A 14,267-nucleotide genomic window follows, 5' to 3' on the forward strand; every position below is an offset into this window, starting at 1 on the left:
CCCCATAAGGTTAACAGCTGATCTTTCAGCAGAAACTCTGCAAGCCAGAAGGGAGTGGCAGGACATATTGAAAGTATTGAAGGAGAAAAACCTGCAGCCAAGATTACTCTACCCAGCAAGGATCTCATTCAGATTTGATGGAGAAATTAAAACCTTTACAGACAAGCAAAAGCTGAGAGAGTTCAGCACCACCAAACCAGCTCTACAACAACTGCTAAAGGAACTTCTCTAGGCAAGAAACACAAAAGAAGGAAAGGACCTACAATAACGAACCCAAAACAATTAAGAAAATGGGAATAGGAACACACATATCGATAATTACCTTAAATGTAAATGGACTAAATGCTCCCACCAAAAGACACAGATTGGCTGAATGGATACAAAAACAAGACCCATATATTTGCTGTCTACAAGAGACCCACTTCAGACCTAGAGACACATACAGACTGAAAGTAAGGGGATGGAAAAAGGTATTTCATGCAAATGGAAACCAAAAGAAAGCTGGAGTAGCAATTCTCATATCAGACAAAATAGACTTTAAAACAAAGACTATTAGAAGAGACAAAGAAGGACACTACATAATGATCAAGGGATCAATCCAAGAGGAAGATATAACAATTGTAAATATTTATGCACCCAACATAGGTGCACCTCAATACATAAGGCAAATACTGACAACCATAAAAGGGGAAATCGACAGTAACACATTCATAGTAGGGGACTTTAACACCCCACTTTCACCAATGGACAGATCATCCGAAATGAAAATAAATAAGGAAACACAAGCTTTAAATGATACATTAAACGAGATGCAGTTAATTGATATTTATAGGACATTCCATCCAAAAACAACAGAATACACATTTTTCTCAAGTGCTCATGGAACATTCTCCAGAATAGATCATATCTTGGGTCACAAATCAAGCCTTGGTAAATTTAAGAAAATTGAAATTGTATCAAGTATCTTTTCTGACCACAACGCCATGAGACTACATATCAATTACAGGAAAAGATCTGTAAAAAATACAAACACATGGAGGCTAAACAATACACTACTTAATAATGAAGTGATCACTGAAGAAATCAAAGAGGAAATCAAAAAATACCTAGAAACAAATGACAATGGAGACACAACGACCCAAAACCTGTGGGATGCAGCAAAAGCAGTTCTAAGGGGGAAGTTTATAGCAATACAAGCCCACCTTAAGAAGCAGGAAACATCTCGAATAAACAACCTAACCTTGCACCTCAAGCAATTAGAGAAAGAAGAACAAAAAAACCCCAAAGCTAGCAGAAGGAAAGAAATCATAAAAATCAGATCAGAAATAAATGAAAAAGAAATGAAGGAAACAATAGCAAAGATCAATAAAACTAAAAGCTGGTTCTTTGAGAAGATAAACAAAATAGATAAACCACTAGCCAGACTCATCAAGAAAAAAAGGGAGAAGACTCAAATCAATAGAATTAGAAATGAAAAAGGAGAGGTAACAACTGACACTGCAGAAATAAAAGAGATCATGAGAGATTACTACAAGCAGCTCTATGCCAATAAAATGGACAATCTGGAAGAAATGGACAAATTCTTAGAAATGCACAACCTGCCAAGACTGAATCAGGAAGAAATAGAAAATATGAACAGACCAATCACAAGCACTGAAATTGAAACTGTGATTAAAAATCTTCCAACAAAGAAAAGCCCAGGACCAGATGGCTTCACAGGCGAATTCTATCAAACATTTAGAGAAGAGCTAACACCTATCCTTCTCAAACTCTTCCAAAATATAGCAGAGGGAGGAACACTCCCAAACTCCTTCTACGAGGCCACCATCACCTTGATACCAAAACCAGACAAGGATGTCACAAAGAAAGAAAACTACAGGCCAATATCACTGATGAACATAGATGCAAAAATCCTCAACAAAATACTAGCAAACAGAATCCAACAGCACATTAAAAGGATCATACACCATGATCAAGTGGGGTTTATTCCAGGAATGCAAGGATTCTTCAATATACGCAAATCTATCAATGTGATAAACCATATTAACAAACTGAAGGAGAAAAACCATATGATCATCTCAATAGATGCAGAGAAAGCTTTTGACAAAATTCAACACCCATTTATGATAAAAACCCTGCAGAAAGTAGGCATAGAGGGAACTTTCCTCAACATAATAAAGGCCATATATGACAAGCCCACAGCAAACATCATCCTCAATGGTGAAAAACTGAAAGCATTTCCACTAAGATCAGGAACAAGACAAGGTTGCCCACTCTCACCACTCTTATTCAACATAGTTTTGGAAGTTTTAGCCACAGCAATCAGAGAAGAAAAGGAAATAAAAGGAATCCAAATCGGAAAAGAAGAAGTAAAGCTGTCACTGTTTGCAGATGACATGATACTATACATAGAGAACCCTAAAGATGCTACCAGAAAACTACTAGAGCTAATCAATGAATTTGGTAAAGTGGCAGGATACAAAATTAATGCACAGAAATCTCTGGCATTCCTATATACTAATGATGAAAAATCTGAAAGTGAAATCAAGAAAACACTCCCATTTACCATTGCAACAAAAAGAATAAAATATCTAGGAATAAACCTACCTAAGGAGACAAAAGATCTGTATGCAGAAAATTATAACACACTGATGAAAGAAATTAAAGATGATACAAATAGATGGAGAGATATACCATGTTCTTGGATTGGAAGAATCAACATTGTGAAAATGACTCTACTACCGAAAGCAATCTATAGATTCAATGCAATCCCTATCAAACTACCACTGGCATTTTTCACAGAACTAGAACAAAAAATTTCACAATTTGTATGGAAACACAAAAGACCCCGAATAGCCAAAGCAATCTTGAGAACGAAAGAAGGAACTGGAGGAATCAGGCTCCCAGACTTCAGACTATACTACAAAGCTACAGTTATCAAGACGGTATGGTACTGGCACAAAAACAGAAAGATAGATCAATGGAACAGGATAGAAAGCCCAGAGATAAACCCACGCACATATGGTCACCTTATCTTTGACAAAGGAGGCAGAAATGTACAGTGGAGAAAGGACAGCCTATTCAATAAGTGGTGCTGGGAAAACTGGACAGCTACATGTAAAAGTATGAAATTAGATCACTCCCTAACACCATACACAAAAATAAGCTCAAAATGGATTAAAGACCTAAATATAAGGCCAGAAACTATCAAACTCTTAGAGGAAAACATAGGCAGAACACTCTATGACATAAATCACAGCAAGGTCCTTTTTGACCCACCTCCTAGAGAAATGGAAATAAAAACAAGAGTAAACAAATGGGACCTAATGAAACTTAAAAGCTTTTGCGCAGCAAAGGAAACCATAAAGAAGACCAAAAGACAACCCTCAGAATGGGAGAAAATATTTGCAAATGAAGCAACTGACAAAGGATTGATCTCCAAAATTTATAAGCAGCTCATGCAGCTTAATAACGAAAAAACAAACAACCCAATCCAAAAATGGGCAGAAGACCTAAATAGACATTTCTCCAAAGAAGATATACAGAGTGCCAACAAACACATGAAAGAATGCTCAACATCACTAATCATGAGAGAAATGCAAATCAAAACTACAATGAGATATCATCTCACACCAGTCAGAATGGCCATCATCAAAAAATCTAGAAACAATAAATGCTGGAGAGGGTGTGGAGAAAAGGGAACACTCTTGCACTGTTGGTGGGAATGTAAATTGATACAGCCACTGTGGAGAACAGTATGGAGGTTCCTTAAAAAGCTACAAATAGAACTACCATATGACCCAGCAATCCCACTACTGGGCATATACCCTGAGAAAACCATAATTCAAAAAGAGTCATGTACCAAAATGTTCATTGCAGCTCTATTTACAATAGCCCAGAGATGGAAACAACCTAAGTGTCCATCATCGGATGAATGGATAAAGAAGATGTGGCACATATATACAATGGAATATTACTCAGCCATAAAAAGAGACGAAATTGAGCTATTTGTAATGAGGTGGATAGACCTAGAGTCTGTCATACAGAGTGAAGTAAGTCAGAAAGAGAGAGACAAATACCGTATGCTAACACATATATATGGAATTTAAAAAAAAAATGTTATGAAAATCCTAGGGGTGAAACAGGAATAAAGACACAGACTTACTAGAGAATGGACTGAGGCTATGGGGAGGGGGAAGGGTAAACGGTGACAAAGCGATAAAGAGGCATGGACATATATACACTACCAAACGTAAGGTAGATAGCTAGTGGGAAGCAGCCGCATAGCACAGGGAGATCAGCTCGGTGCTTTGTGACCGCCTGGAGGGGTGGGATAGGGAGGGTGGGAGGGAGGGAGACGCAAGCGGGAAGAGATATGGGAATATATGTATATATATAACTGATTCATTTTGTTGTGAAGCTGAAACTAACATATCATTGTAAAGCAATTATACTCCAATAAAGATGTTAAAAAAAATCCCACTTTATCATGGTGTATGATCCTTTTAATGTGTTGTTGGATTCTGTTTGCTAGTGTGTATATATATATATATATATATATATATAATTTTTTTTTTTGCTAGTATTTCATTGAGGATTTTTGCATCTATATTCATCAGTGATATTGGTCTATAATTTTCTTTTTTTGTAGTATCTTTGTCTGGTTTTGGTATGAGGGTGATGGTGGCCTCATAGAATAAGTTTGGGAGTTTTCCTTCCTCTGCAATTTTTTGGAATAGTTTGAGAAGGATGGGTTTTAGCTCTTCTCTAAACATTTGATAGAATTCACCTGTGAAGCCATCTGGTCCTGGGCTTTTGTTTCTTGGAAGATTTTTAATCACTGTTTCAAATTCATTACTTGTGATTGGTCTGTTCATATTTTCTATTTCTTCCTGGTTGTCTTGGAAGGTTATACCTTTCTAAGAATTTGTACATTTCTTCTAGGTTGTCCATTTTATTGGCAAAGAGTTGCTTGTAGTAGTCTCTTAGGATGCTTTGTATTTCTGCGGTGTCTGTTGTAACCTTTCCCTTTTCATTTCTAATTTTATTGATTTGAGTCCTCTCCCTCTTTTTCTTGATGAGTCTAACTAATGGTTTATCAATTTTGTTTATCTTCTCAAAGAACCAGCTTTTAGTTTTATTGATCTTTGCTATTGTTATCTTCATTTCTATTTCATTTATTTCTGCTGTGATCTTTATGATTTCTTTCCTTCTGCTAACTTTGGGTTTTGTTTGTTCTTCTTTCTCTAGTTCCTTTAAGTGTAAGTTTAGATTGTTTACTTGAGATTATCCTTGTTTCTTGAGGTAGGCTTTTACAGCTATAAACTTCCCTCTTACAACTACTTTTGCTGCATCCTATAGGTTTTGGATTGTCGTGTTTTCATTGTCATTTGTCTCTAGGTATTTTTTGATTTCCTCGTGTTTTCATTGTCATTTGTCTCTAGGTATTTTTTGATTTCCTCAGTGATATCTTGGTTAGTGTGTAACGTATTATTTAACCTCCATGTGTTTGTGGGTTTTTCCCTGTAATTGATTTCTAACCTCATAGCGTTGTGGTCAGAAAAGATGCTTGATATGATTCCAATTTTCTTAAATTTACTGAGGATTGATTTGTGACCCAAGGTGTGATTTATCCTGGAGAATGTTCCATGCACACTTGAGAAGAAAGTGTAATCTGCTGTTTTTGGATGAATGTCCTGTGAATATCAATTAAATCTCTCTGGTCTATTGTGTCATTTAAAGCTTGTGTTTCCATATTACTTTTCTGTTTGGACGATCTGTCCATTGGTGTAAGTGAGTTGTTAAAGTCCCCCACTATTATTGTGTTACTGTCGATTTCCTCTTTTATAGCTGTTAGCAGTTGCCTTATGTATTGTGGTGCTCCTATGTTGGATGCATATATAATTATAATTTTTATATCTTCTTGGATTGATCCCTTGATCATTATGTAGTGTCCTTCCTTGTGTCTTGTAACATTCTTTATTTTAAAGTCTATTTAATCTGATATGAGTATAGCTAGTCCAGCAAATGTATGTTCCTATGACCATTTTCTTAATTGTTTTGGGTTAGTTTTGTAGGTCTTTTTCTTCTCTTGTGTTTCACACTTAGAGAAAGTCCTTTAGCATTTGTTGTAGTGCTGCTTTTGTGGTGCTGAATTCTCTTAGTTTTTGCTTGTCTGTAAAGCTTTTGATTTCTCCATTGGATCTAAATGAGATCCTTGCCGAGTAGAGTAATCTTGGTTGTTGGTTCTTCCCTTTCATCACTTTAAGTATATAATGCCACGCCCTTCTGGCTTGTAGAGTTTCTGCTGAGAAATCAGCTGTTAACCTTATGGGAGTTCCCTTGTACATTATTTGTCATTTTTCCCTTGCTGCTTTCAATAATTTTTCTTTGTCTTTAATTTTTGTCAGTTTGATTACTATGTGTTTCAGCGTGTTTCTCCTTGTGTTTATCCTGTATGGGAATCTTTGCGCTTACTGGACTTGGGTGGCTATTTCCTTTCTCATGTTAGGGAAGTTTTCGACCATAATCTCTTCAAATATTTTCTCAGGTCCTTTCTCTCTCTCTCCTCCTTCTGGGATCCCTATAAAGTGAATGTTGTTGCATTTAATGTTGTCCCAGAGGTCTCTTGGGCGGTCTTCATTTCTTCTCATTCTTTTTTCTCTCTTCTGTTCCATGACGGTGAATTCCACCATTCTGTCTTCCAGGTCACTTATCCGTTCTTCTGCCTTAGTTATTCTTCTATTGATTCCTTCTAGTGTAGTTTTCATTTCAGTTATTGTATTGTTCATCTCCGTTTGTTTGTTCTTTAATTCTTCTAGGTCTTTGTTAAACATTGCTTGCATCTTCTCGATCTTTGCCTCCATTCTTTTTCCAAGGTCCTGGATCAACTTCACTATCATTATTCTGAATTCTTTTTCTGGAAGGTTGCCTATCTCCACTTCATTTAGTTGTTTTTCTGGAGTTTTATCTTGTTCCTTCATCTGGTACATAGCCCTCTGCCTTTTCATCTTGTCTATCTTTCTGTGAATGTGGTTTTTGTTCCACAGGCTGCAGGATTGTAGTTCTTCTTTCTTCTGCTGTCTGTCCTCTGGTGGATGAGGCTATCTAAGAGGCTTGTGGAAGTTTCCTGATGGGAGGGACTGGTGGTGGGTAGAGCTGGCTGTTGCTCTGGTGGGTAAAATTTTAGTAAAATTTTAATCTGTTTGTCTGCTGATGGTTGGGTCTGGGTTCCCTCCCTGTTTGTTGTTTGGCCTGAGGTGACCCAACACTGGAGTCTACCCAGGCTCTTTGGTGGGGCTAATGGCTGACTCTTGGAGAGCTCACACCAAGGAGTATTTCTCAGAACTTCTACTGCCCGTGTCCTTGTCCTCATGGTGAGGCACAGCCCCTTCCACCCCCCCACCCCCACTTCTGCAGGTGACCCTCCAGCACTAGGAGGTAGGTCTGGTTCAGTCTCCTATGGGGTCACTGCTTTTTCCCCTGGGTGCTGATGCACACAGTGCTTTGTGTGTGCTCTCCAAGAGTGGAGTCTCTGTTTCCTCCAGTCCTGTTGAAATCCTGCAATCAAATCCCACTAGGCTTCAAAGTCTGATTCTCTAGGAATTCCTCCTCCCGTTGCCGGACGCCCAGGTTCAGAAGCCTGACGTGGGGCTCAGAACCTTCACTCCAGTGGGTGGACTTCTGTGGTATAAGTGTTCTCCAGTTTGTGAGTCACCCATCCAGCAGTTATGGGATTTGATTTTATTGTGATTGCACCCCTCCTAACATCTTATTGTGGCTTCTCCCTTGTCTTTGGATGTGAGGTATGTTTTCTGGTGAGTTCCAATGTCTTCCTGTTGATGATTGTTCAGCAGTTGTGATTCCAGTATTCTCGAAAGAGGGAGTGAGAGCATGTCCTTCTACTCCACCACCTTGAACCAATCCATAATAGAATATTTTCCATTCTTTACTTTTAACCTATGTCCTTAATATTCAAACTAAGTTTCTTATAGACAGCGTTTCATTGGGTCTTGCTTTTTATTCATTCTAACTATGTCTTGATTTCCATTTTTAGATATTTTATTTAATGTAATTATCAGTATGTTTTATTGAAGTATATCATCTTGCTATTTCTTATCTATTCATCTCCTCTGTTTTGGTAAATTTTTTCACTCTTCATTATTTACTTCAGAGTGTTAGTATTTTTAAGTATTTCATTTTATCTCCTCTATTGGTTAATTTTCTATATCTCTGTTGTTTTGTTTGTTTTATTCATGGATGCTCTTCAGATTATAATATGTACTGTTAACTTGTGAGAATCTACCTTCAAGTAATATTATACAATTTTATATATTACTTTACAGTATACTTCAGTTTTCCCATCTCATTATATATGCTGTCACTGTAATACCTTTTATAGTTTCATTTACCATAAATCCTGTAATATATCATTATTTTTTGCTTTAAACAGTTAATTTATTGTAAATAATTTAAATGAATTAAAATAAACTATTTTAATTATTATTACCATTTCCAGTATGTTTCATTTCTTTACATAAATTCAACTATTCACTAGTGTTATTTTCCTTCCACTAAAGAAATTCTATTATAACACAAGTCTGTGGGTGACTAGTTCTCTCAGCATTTACTTGTCTAAAAAATGTTTTGTTTGCCTTCATTTTCTAAGGATATTTTAGCAGTATATATAATTTTAGATTGTCAGAATTTTCCTTTTGCTCTTTTGGTCTAACTTATCTTCTGATTTGCATAATTTCTGATGAAAAGATGGCTGCCATTACATATGTATGTATACATATATATTATTTTTTCCTTTGACAGCTTTTATAATTTTTCTCTTAAACATTGGTTGTCAGCAATTTAAATATGATTTATTTTGGTATGATATTATTTCTGTTTATCCTGTGTGGGGTTTGCTGAGTTTCTTATATGAGTTTTCAAAAATGTTTGCCAATATACCTTCAAATATAATATTGTCTTCTGCCTTTTTTTCTAGGACACATATTACATGTAGTTGTAATTGCTTAAAATTGATCACAGGTCACAGAGAACCTAATTTTCTTTTCAGTTGTTTTACTCTCTGTGCTTCAGAAGTCTTTAACTTTACCTATCTTTATTTCTGAGTGTCTAATCTGTTCTTAAGCCCATCCAGTTAATTGTTCACTTCAGATTCTGTGTTTTTCATCACAACTTAACTTTAATTTTTTGTCTTTAATTTCTCCTATTTTTAAGTCTTCTTGAAATTATTAAATGTGTTTATAATCACTATTTAAAAAAAACTTGTCTGTTAATTTCATCATCTGTCATTTCTAAGTCTTCTATTGGGTGTCACAAAATGAGTACTAGTAATGGGTAACATTTTGTTGCTTCTTTTCATGTCTACTAATATTATTCATTTATATTGTGCAAAATAAATATAACATAATATTTACCATGTTAATCATTTTTATGTGTACAGTTCTGTGGTATTAAGTACGTTCATGTTGTTGGGCAAGAATCACCACCATCCATCTCCAGAACACTTTTTATCTTGCAGAACTGAAACTCTACACACATCAAATAAACATTAATTTCCTATTGCCCCCTCCCGCTAGTCCCTGGCAACTACCATCCTACTTTCTGTTGTCATGATTTTGACTATTCTAGTTACCTCATATAAGTGGAGTCATACAGTATTTGTCTTTCTGTGACTGGTTTATTTCACTTAGCAAAATGTCCTGAAGGTTCTTCCATGTTGTAGTATATGTTAGAATTTTCTTCCTTTTATAATGCTGAATAATATTCCACTGCATGTATATACCACATTCTGCTAATTCATTTATTCATCAATGGACATGGGTTGTTTCCATGTCTTAGCTTTGTGAGTAATGAACACTGTGCTATAAATACGTGTGTACACATATTTCTATGAGACCATTTTTTCAATTATTTGTGGCATATAGCCAGAAGTAGAATTACTGAATCATATGGTAATTCTATTTTTGATATTTTGAGGAATCGCCATACTGTTTCCCATAGCAGTTGTACCATTTTATGTTCCCATTAACAGTCCACAAAGATTCTAATTTCTTTATATCCTCCTCAATACTTGTTTCTTTTCTTTGATAGTAGCCATTGTAACAAGTGTAAGATGATATCACATTGTGGTTTTGCTTTGTGTTTCCTTAATTATTAGTGATTTTGAGCATCTTCTTGTGTACTTACTGGCCATTTGTACATATTCTTTGGAGAAATATCTATTCAAGTCTTTTACCCAGTTTGAATCAGGTTGCTTGTTTTTTGTTGATGAGCTTTTTTCTTTTCTTTCTTTTTTTTTTTTTTGCGGTACGCGGGCCTCTCACTGTTGTGGCCTCTCCCATTGCGGAGCACAGGCTCCGGACGCACAGGCTCAGTGGCCATGGCTCATGGGCCCAGCCGCTCCGTGGCATGTTGGATCTTCCCAGACTCGGGCACGAACCCGTGTCCCCTGCATTGGTAAGCGGACTCTCAACAACTGCGCCACCAGGGAAGCCCTTGTTGATGAGTTTTAAGAGTTATCTAAATATTCTGGATATTAATCTGTTACCAGATACTATTTGCAAATATTTACTCCCCTTCTATATGTAGCCTTTTCACTTTATTGATAGTCTCCTTTGATAAACAAAAGTTTTAATTTTCATGAAGTTCTGTTTGTCTAATTATTTCTATTATTGCCTGCACCTTTGGTGTCATAGCCAAGGCATTATTGCCAAATCCAATGTTATGAAGATTTTTCTCTATGCTTTCTTCTAGGATTTTTATAGTTTTAGTTCTTATAGTTAGGTTTTTAATCCATATTTAGTTAATTTTTGTATATGTTATTAGGTAAAGGTCCAACTTCATTCTTTTGCATATGGATATCCAGATTTTCCAACACCATTTGTTGAAAAAATTTCCTTTCTTTATTGGCATCATTGCCAAAAGTAATTCGACCGTATATGCAAGGGTATATTTCTGGGCTCTCTATACTATTCCATTAGTCTGTATGTCTGTCATTATGCCAGTACCACACTATTTTGATTGTTGTAGCTTTGTAGTAATTTTGAAATCAGGAAGTGTGAATCCTTCAGCTGTGTTCTTTTTCAAGATTATTTTGGCTATTTGAAGTCCCTTGAGATCAATATAAATTTTATAATGAATTTTTCTATTTATGCAAAAATATCCTTGGGACTTTGATAGTGATTGCATAGAATCTGTAGTCCCTTTGGGTAATATTGACATCTTAATAATATTGTCTTCCAATCTTATGAACATGGTATGTCTTTCCATTTATTTATGAACTCTTTAATTTCTTACAGCAATAGCTTGCCAGTTTCATTGCACAAACCTTTTACTCCTTTGTTAATTTCTAAATGTTTTATTTATTTATTTTTGATGTTCTTATAAGTGGGGTTATTTTCTCAAATTCCTTTTTAGATTCATTTATTTCTTACAGTTTTGGAAGTTGCAAGGTCCAAGGTCAAGGTGCCCACTAATGCAGTTTCTCAGGAGAGTCCACTTCTTGGCTAGTAAATAATCACCTTGTCACTGTATTCTCACATGGCAAAGAGGGGGAGAGAGAGAGAGAGAGCACTCTGGTCTTTCTTCCTCTCCTTACAAGGACACTAATACCTTTATGGGGTCCCATTGTCATGACCTCATCTAAACACAATTACCTCCCAAAAGTCCCACTTCCAAATATCACCACAGTGAGAGTTAAGGATTCAACACATGACGTTTTATGGGACACAAACATTCAGTACATAACAACCACACTATTTTAAAAGCCATTTTAATTGTCCCATTATTTCTTGGTGTGAAATATTATGATTCCTTTATCATTTTCCTTTGTCTCATGATGTTTCATTTCCTTATGTAGTTTATTTTTGTGAGTGTATCCTGTGAAGTTTTTTGTCATTTTTAATGGAAAATCTATATGCTCTGGTTAAGAAGCATCTTTCCTGGGAGGTTTCACACTTCTTTTTGTTTCTGTCTAGGCAGTATGTATCGTTGTGAATTTGGATTCCACAGCAAGATGTGGACAAAGGTTGAGGGTTCTCTTTTGTTTTTCCTCATTTCTCTTTACGTTTTTATGACCACAGGAAGTTGAAAGTAATTTTTGTTTTTAATTTTCCTAGTTCTTGTTTTATCGATATGGTAGTTTTTCATAACTAGCCACTAAAGATAAATAAATCAAATTTAACCTCCTACAGCTTATGGCATGGATTTCTTCCCCATTAGAGATTTAGAATAAACCTTTAAGGTCTATATCTGGCTTTGAAACTCCACTGAGTCATTTGACTTCAGCTTTGAGCTACTGTGTTATTAAGATTTTGAGTTCTGTTTTAGTTTCTAGAAATTTTGGGTGTAACATTCTTTTGTGGTTGGTTGCTTCTTTAAATAGCTTTGGTTCCATTTAATCCAATATTTCTGTTTACTGGAGAGGAGAGTCTTCCATGTTAGCTCAATTTCCCACATGAACTATAAATCTATTTTACCTCTTTAAGTCTATGTTTCTATATCTGTAAAATGGAGATAATTACTCCTAACTTACTGGGTGTATATGAAGGCAAATTAAATTAACGTATGTTAATCACTTAGCATATTGCCTATCAAATGATAAATATTCAGTAAAAATAGTTCAGTATAATTCTAAAAACCATACATTTAAATTATGTCATAGAAGCTACCAAAACTCAGCATTTGAAGCAATTTGAAACTGTTCACTCTTTAAAGTATTCTAGTGAAATACTGAATAATTTTTCTTAATATCCAAAATGTAGAGCAAAATTCTGAGATAAATTAAAATAGTCTTTGTATTTATTTTTGTTGAATTTCTCCAATATTTTTAATGAATTTCCTGCAAGTGGCATTGTGTTTGGGGTTATTATCTGAATTTACAGTTTTGTTACAAAGATTTCATGCATAAAAGGCTTCAGTATTATGTATTCTGCTAGAAGACTTTTTGAGTAGATGTATTTTTAATTTGCTTTATATAACATTGATGTCTAATGAACGGATTTTAAAATCTTATCATTGTAAGGCAGGGGTAGTTAGGGCTGAGTACAGAGGATTTGTAAATCAGAATTTCTGATATTTTTTGATGACCCAGTTTAATGGATCTATATATATATGTTATATTTCTTTTATGGATTAAGATAGTTCCAAATCATTTGAAGGATGAACGTGGGAGCTTTGAGGAACATTTTTCCTTGGGGGAATTAGAGAGAGACAGAGAAAGGAAGAACAAGAGAGAGGGAGAAAGAGAAAAGGTGAATCTACTGAGTTAAATTAGTAAATAATTAAGAGTGGTTAAAACAACAATGTTCACACATTTTTAATTTAAAGCCTGTTCAAACCTTTTAAAATTCATTTGAATCTACAATTATTTAAGCTGTGGGCTGTGCACTGAAGAGAAAGTAAAACTATAGATTTTAAGTATGTAGCTGGAGGTAATATATAAATAAAATTGATCAGTCTGGCAGAGAATTGATGCCACAATTTGTACCCAGTGGCATTTTCTCTCTCTTTCTCAACTGGCTTTAGAACATTATCAGAAAGTCAATAGGATATGCCAATATAGTGATATACTTCCAGTCATAGCCCCTTGTTCAGATTAAAACTTAGGTGCTCACATTGTGGATAATAATGGGCAGACAGCCTGACTCCATCTCACTATATGTCATCCAGAAAGGACTTGAGTCAACTTTACTGCAAATTTCTGATCCTAAGAGCCAGCCAAACCGGTAACAGAGGATGTCTGTCTCTTTGGGACAAAAAAACAGAGGGAAAGGTAATATGTACCCAGAGCTGCAGTCTGGCTTCAGACCTCTCTCTAGCAGCCTTCTGTCTCCGACTGCCTTTCCTGATGTTCTGATCAAGTTACCTTTAAAATTCACTCTTGACTTCATGCTTTGATTCTCTTTCTCTTTTAATTTATTAATGCATTTACCACCTCAGCATTACCTTTACAGCTCATTCCCTTCCAAGCTTGCTCATTCCTATAAAACTATTAGGAAAGTTTTAGTGTCCTTCATTTGTTACATAAGAATTTCATTTGAAGATTATTTATGTCACATAGCTTTTTATTCTCTAACTGCACAAAACTCTGTGAGAAGAACTCTACACCATATATTTGGTTTTCAATAAATCTGTTTAACTTATTGGCAGCATTCAGGCAGAGTATGCCTAGATTGTTCATTAATATTATCAGACGTTTTGATTCCATAAACCGTCTTACAGCATATTCTATAAAGATCCCATCTAAGCTT

The sequence above is a fragment of the Leucopleurus acutus genome (genome assembly GCF_964270905.1).
Source record: "Leucopleurus acutus genome assembly, chromosome: 11".
Taxonomy (NCBI): Eukaryota; Metazoa; Chordata; class Mammalia; order Artiodactyla; family Delphinidae; genus Leucopleurus; species Leucopleurus acutus.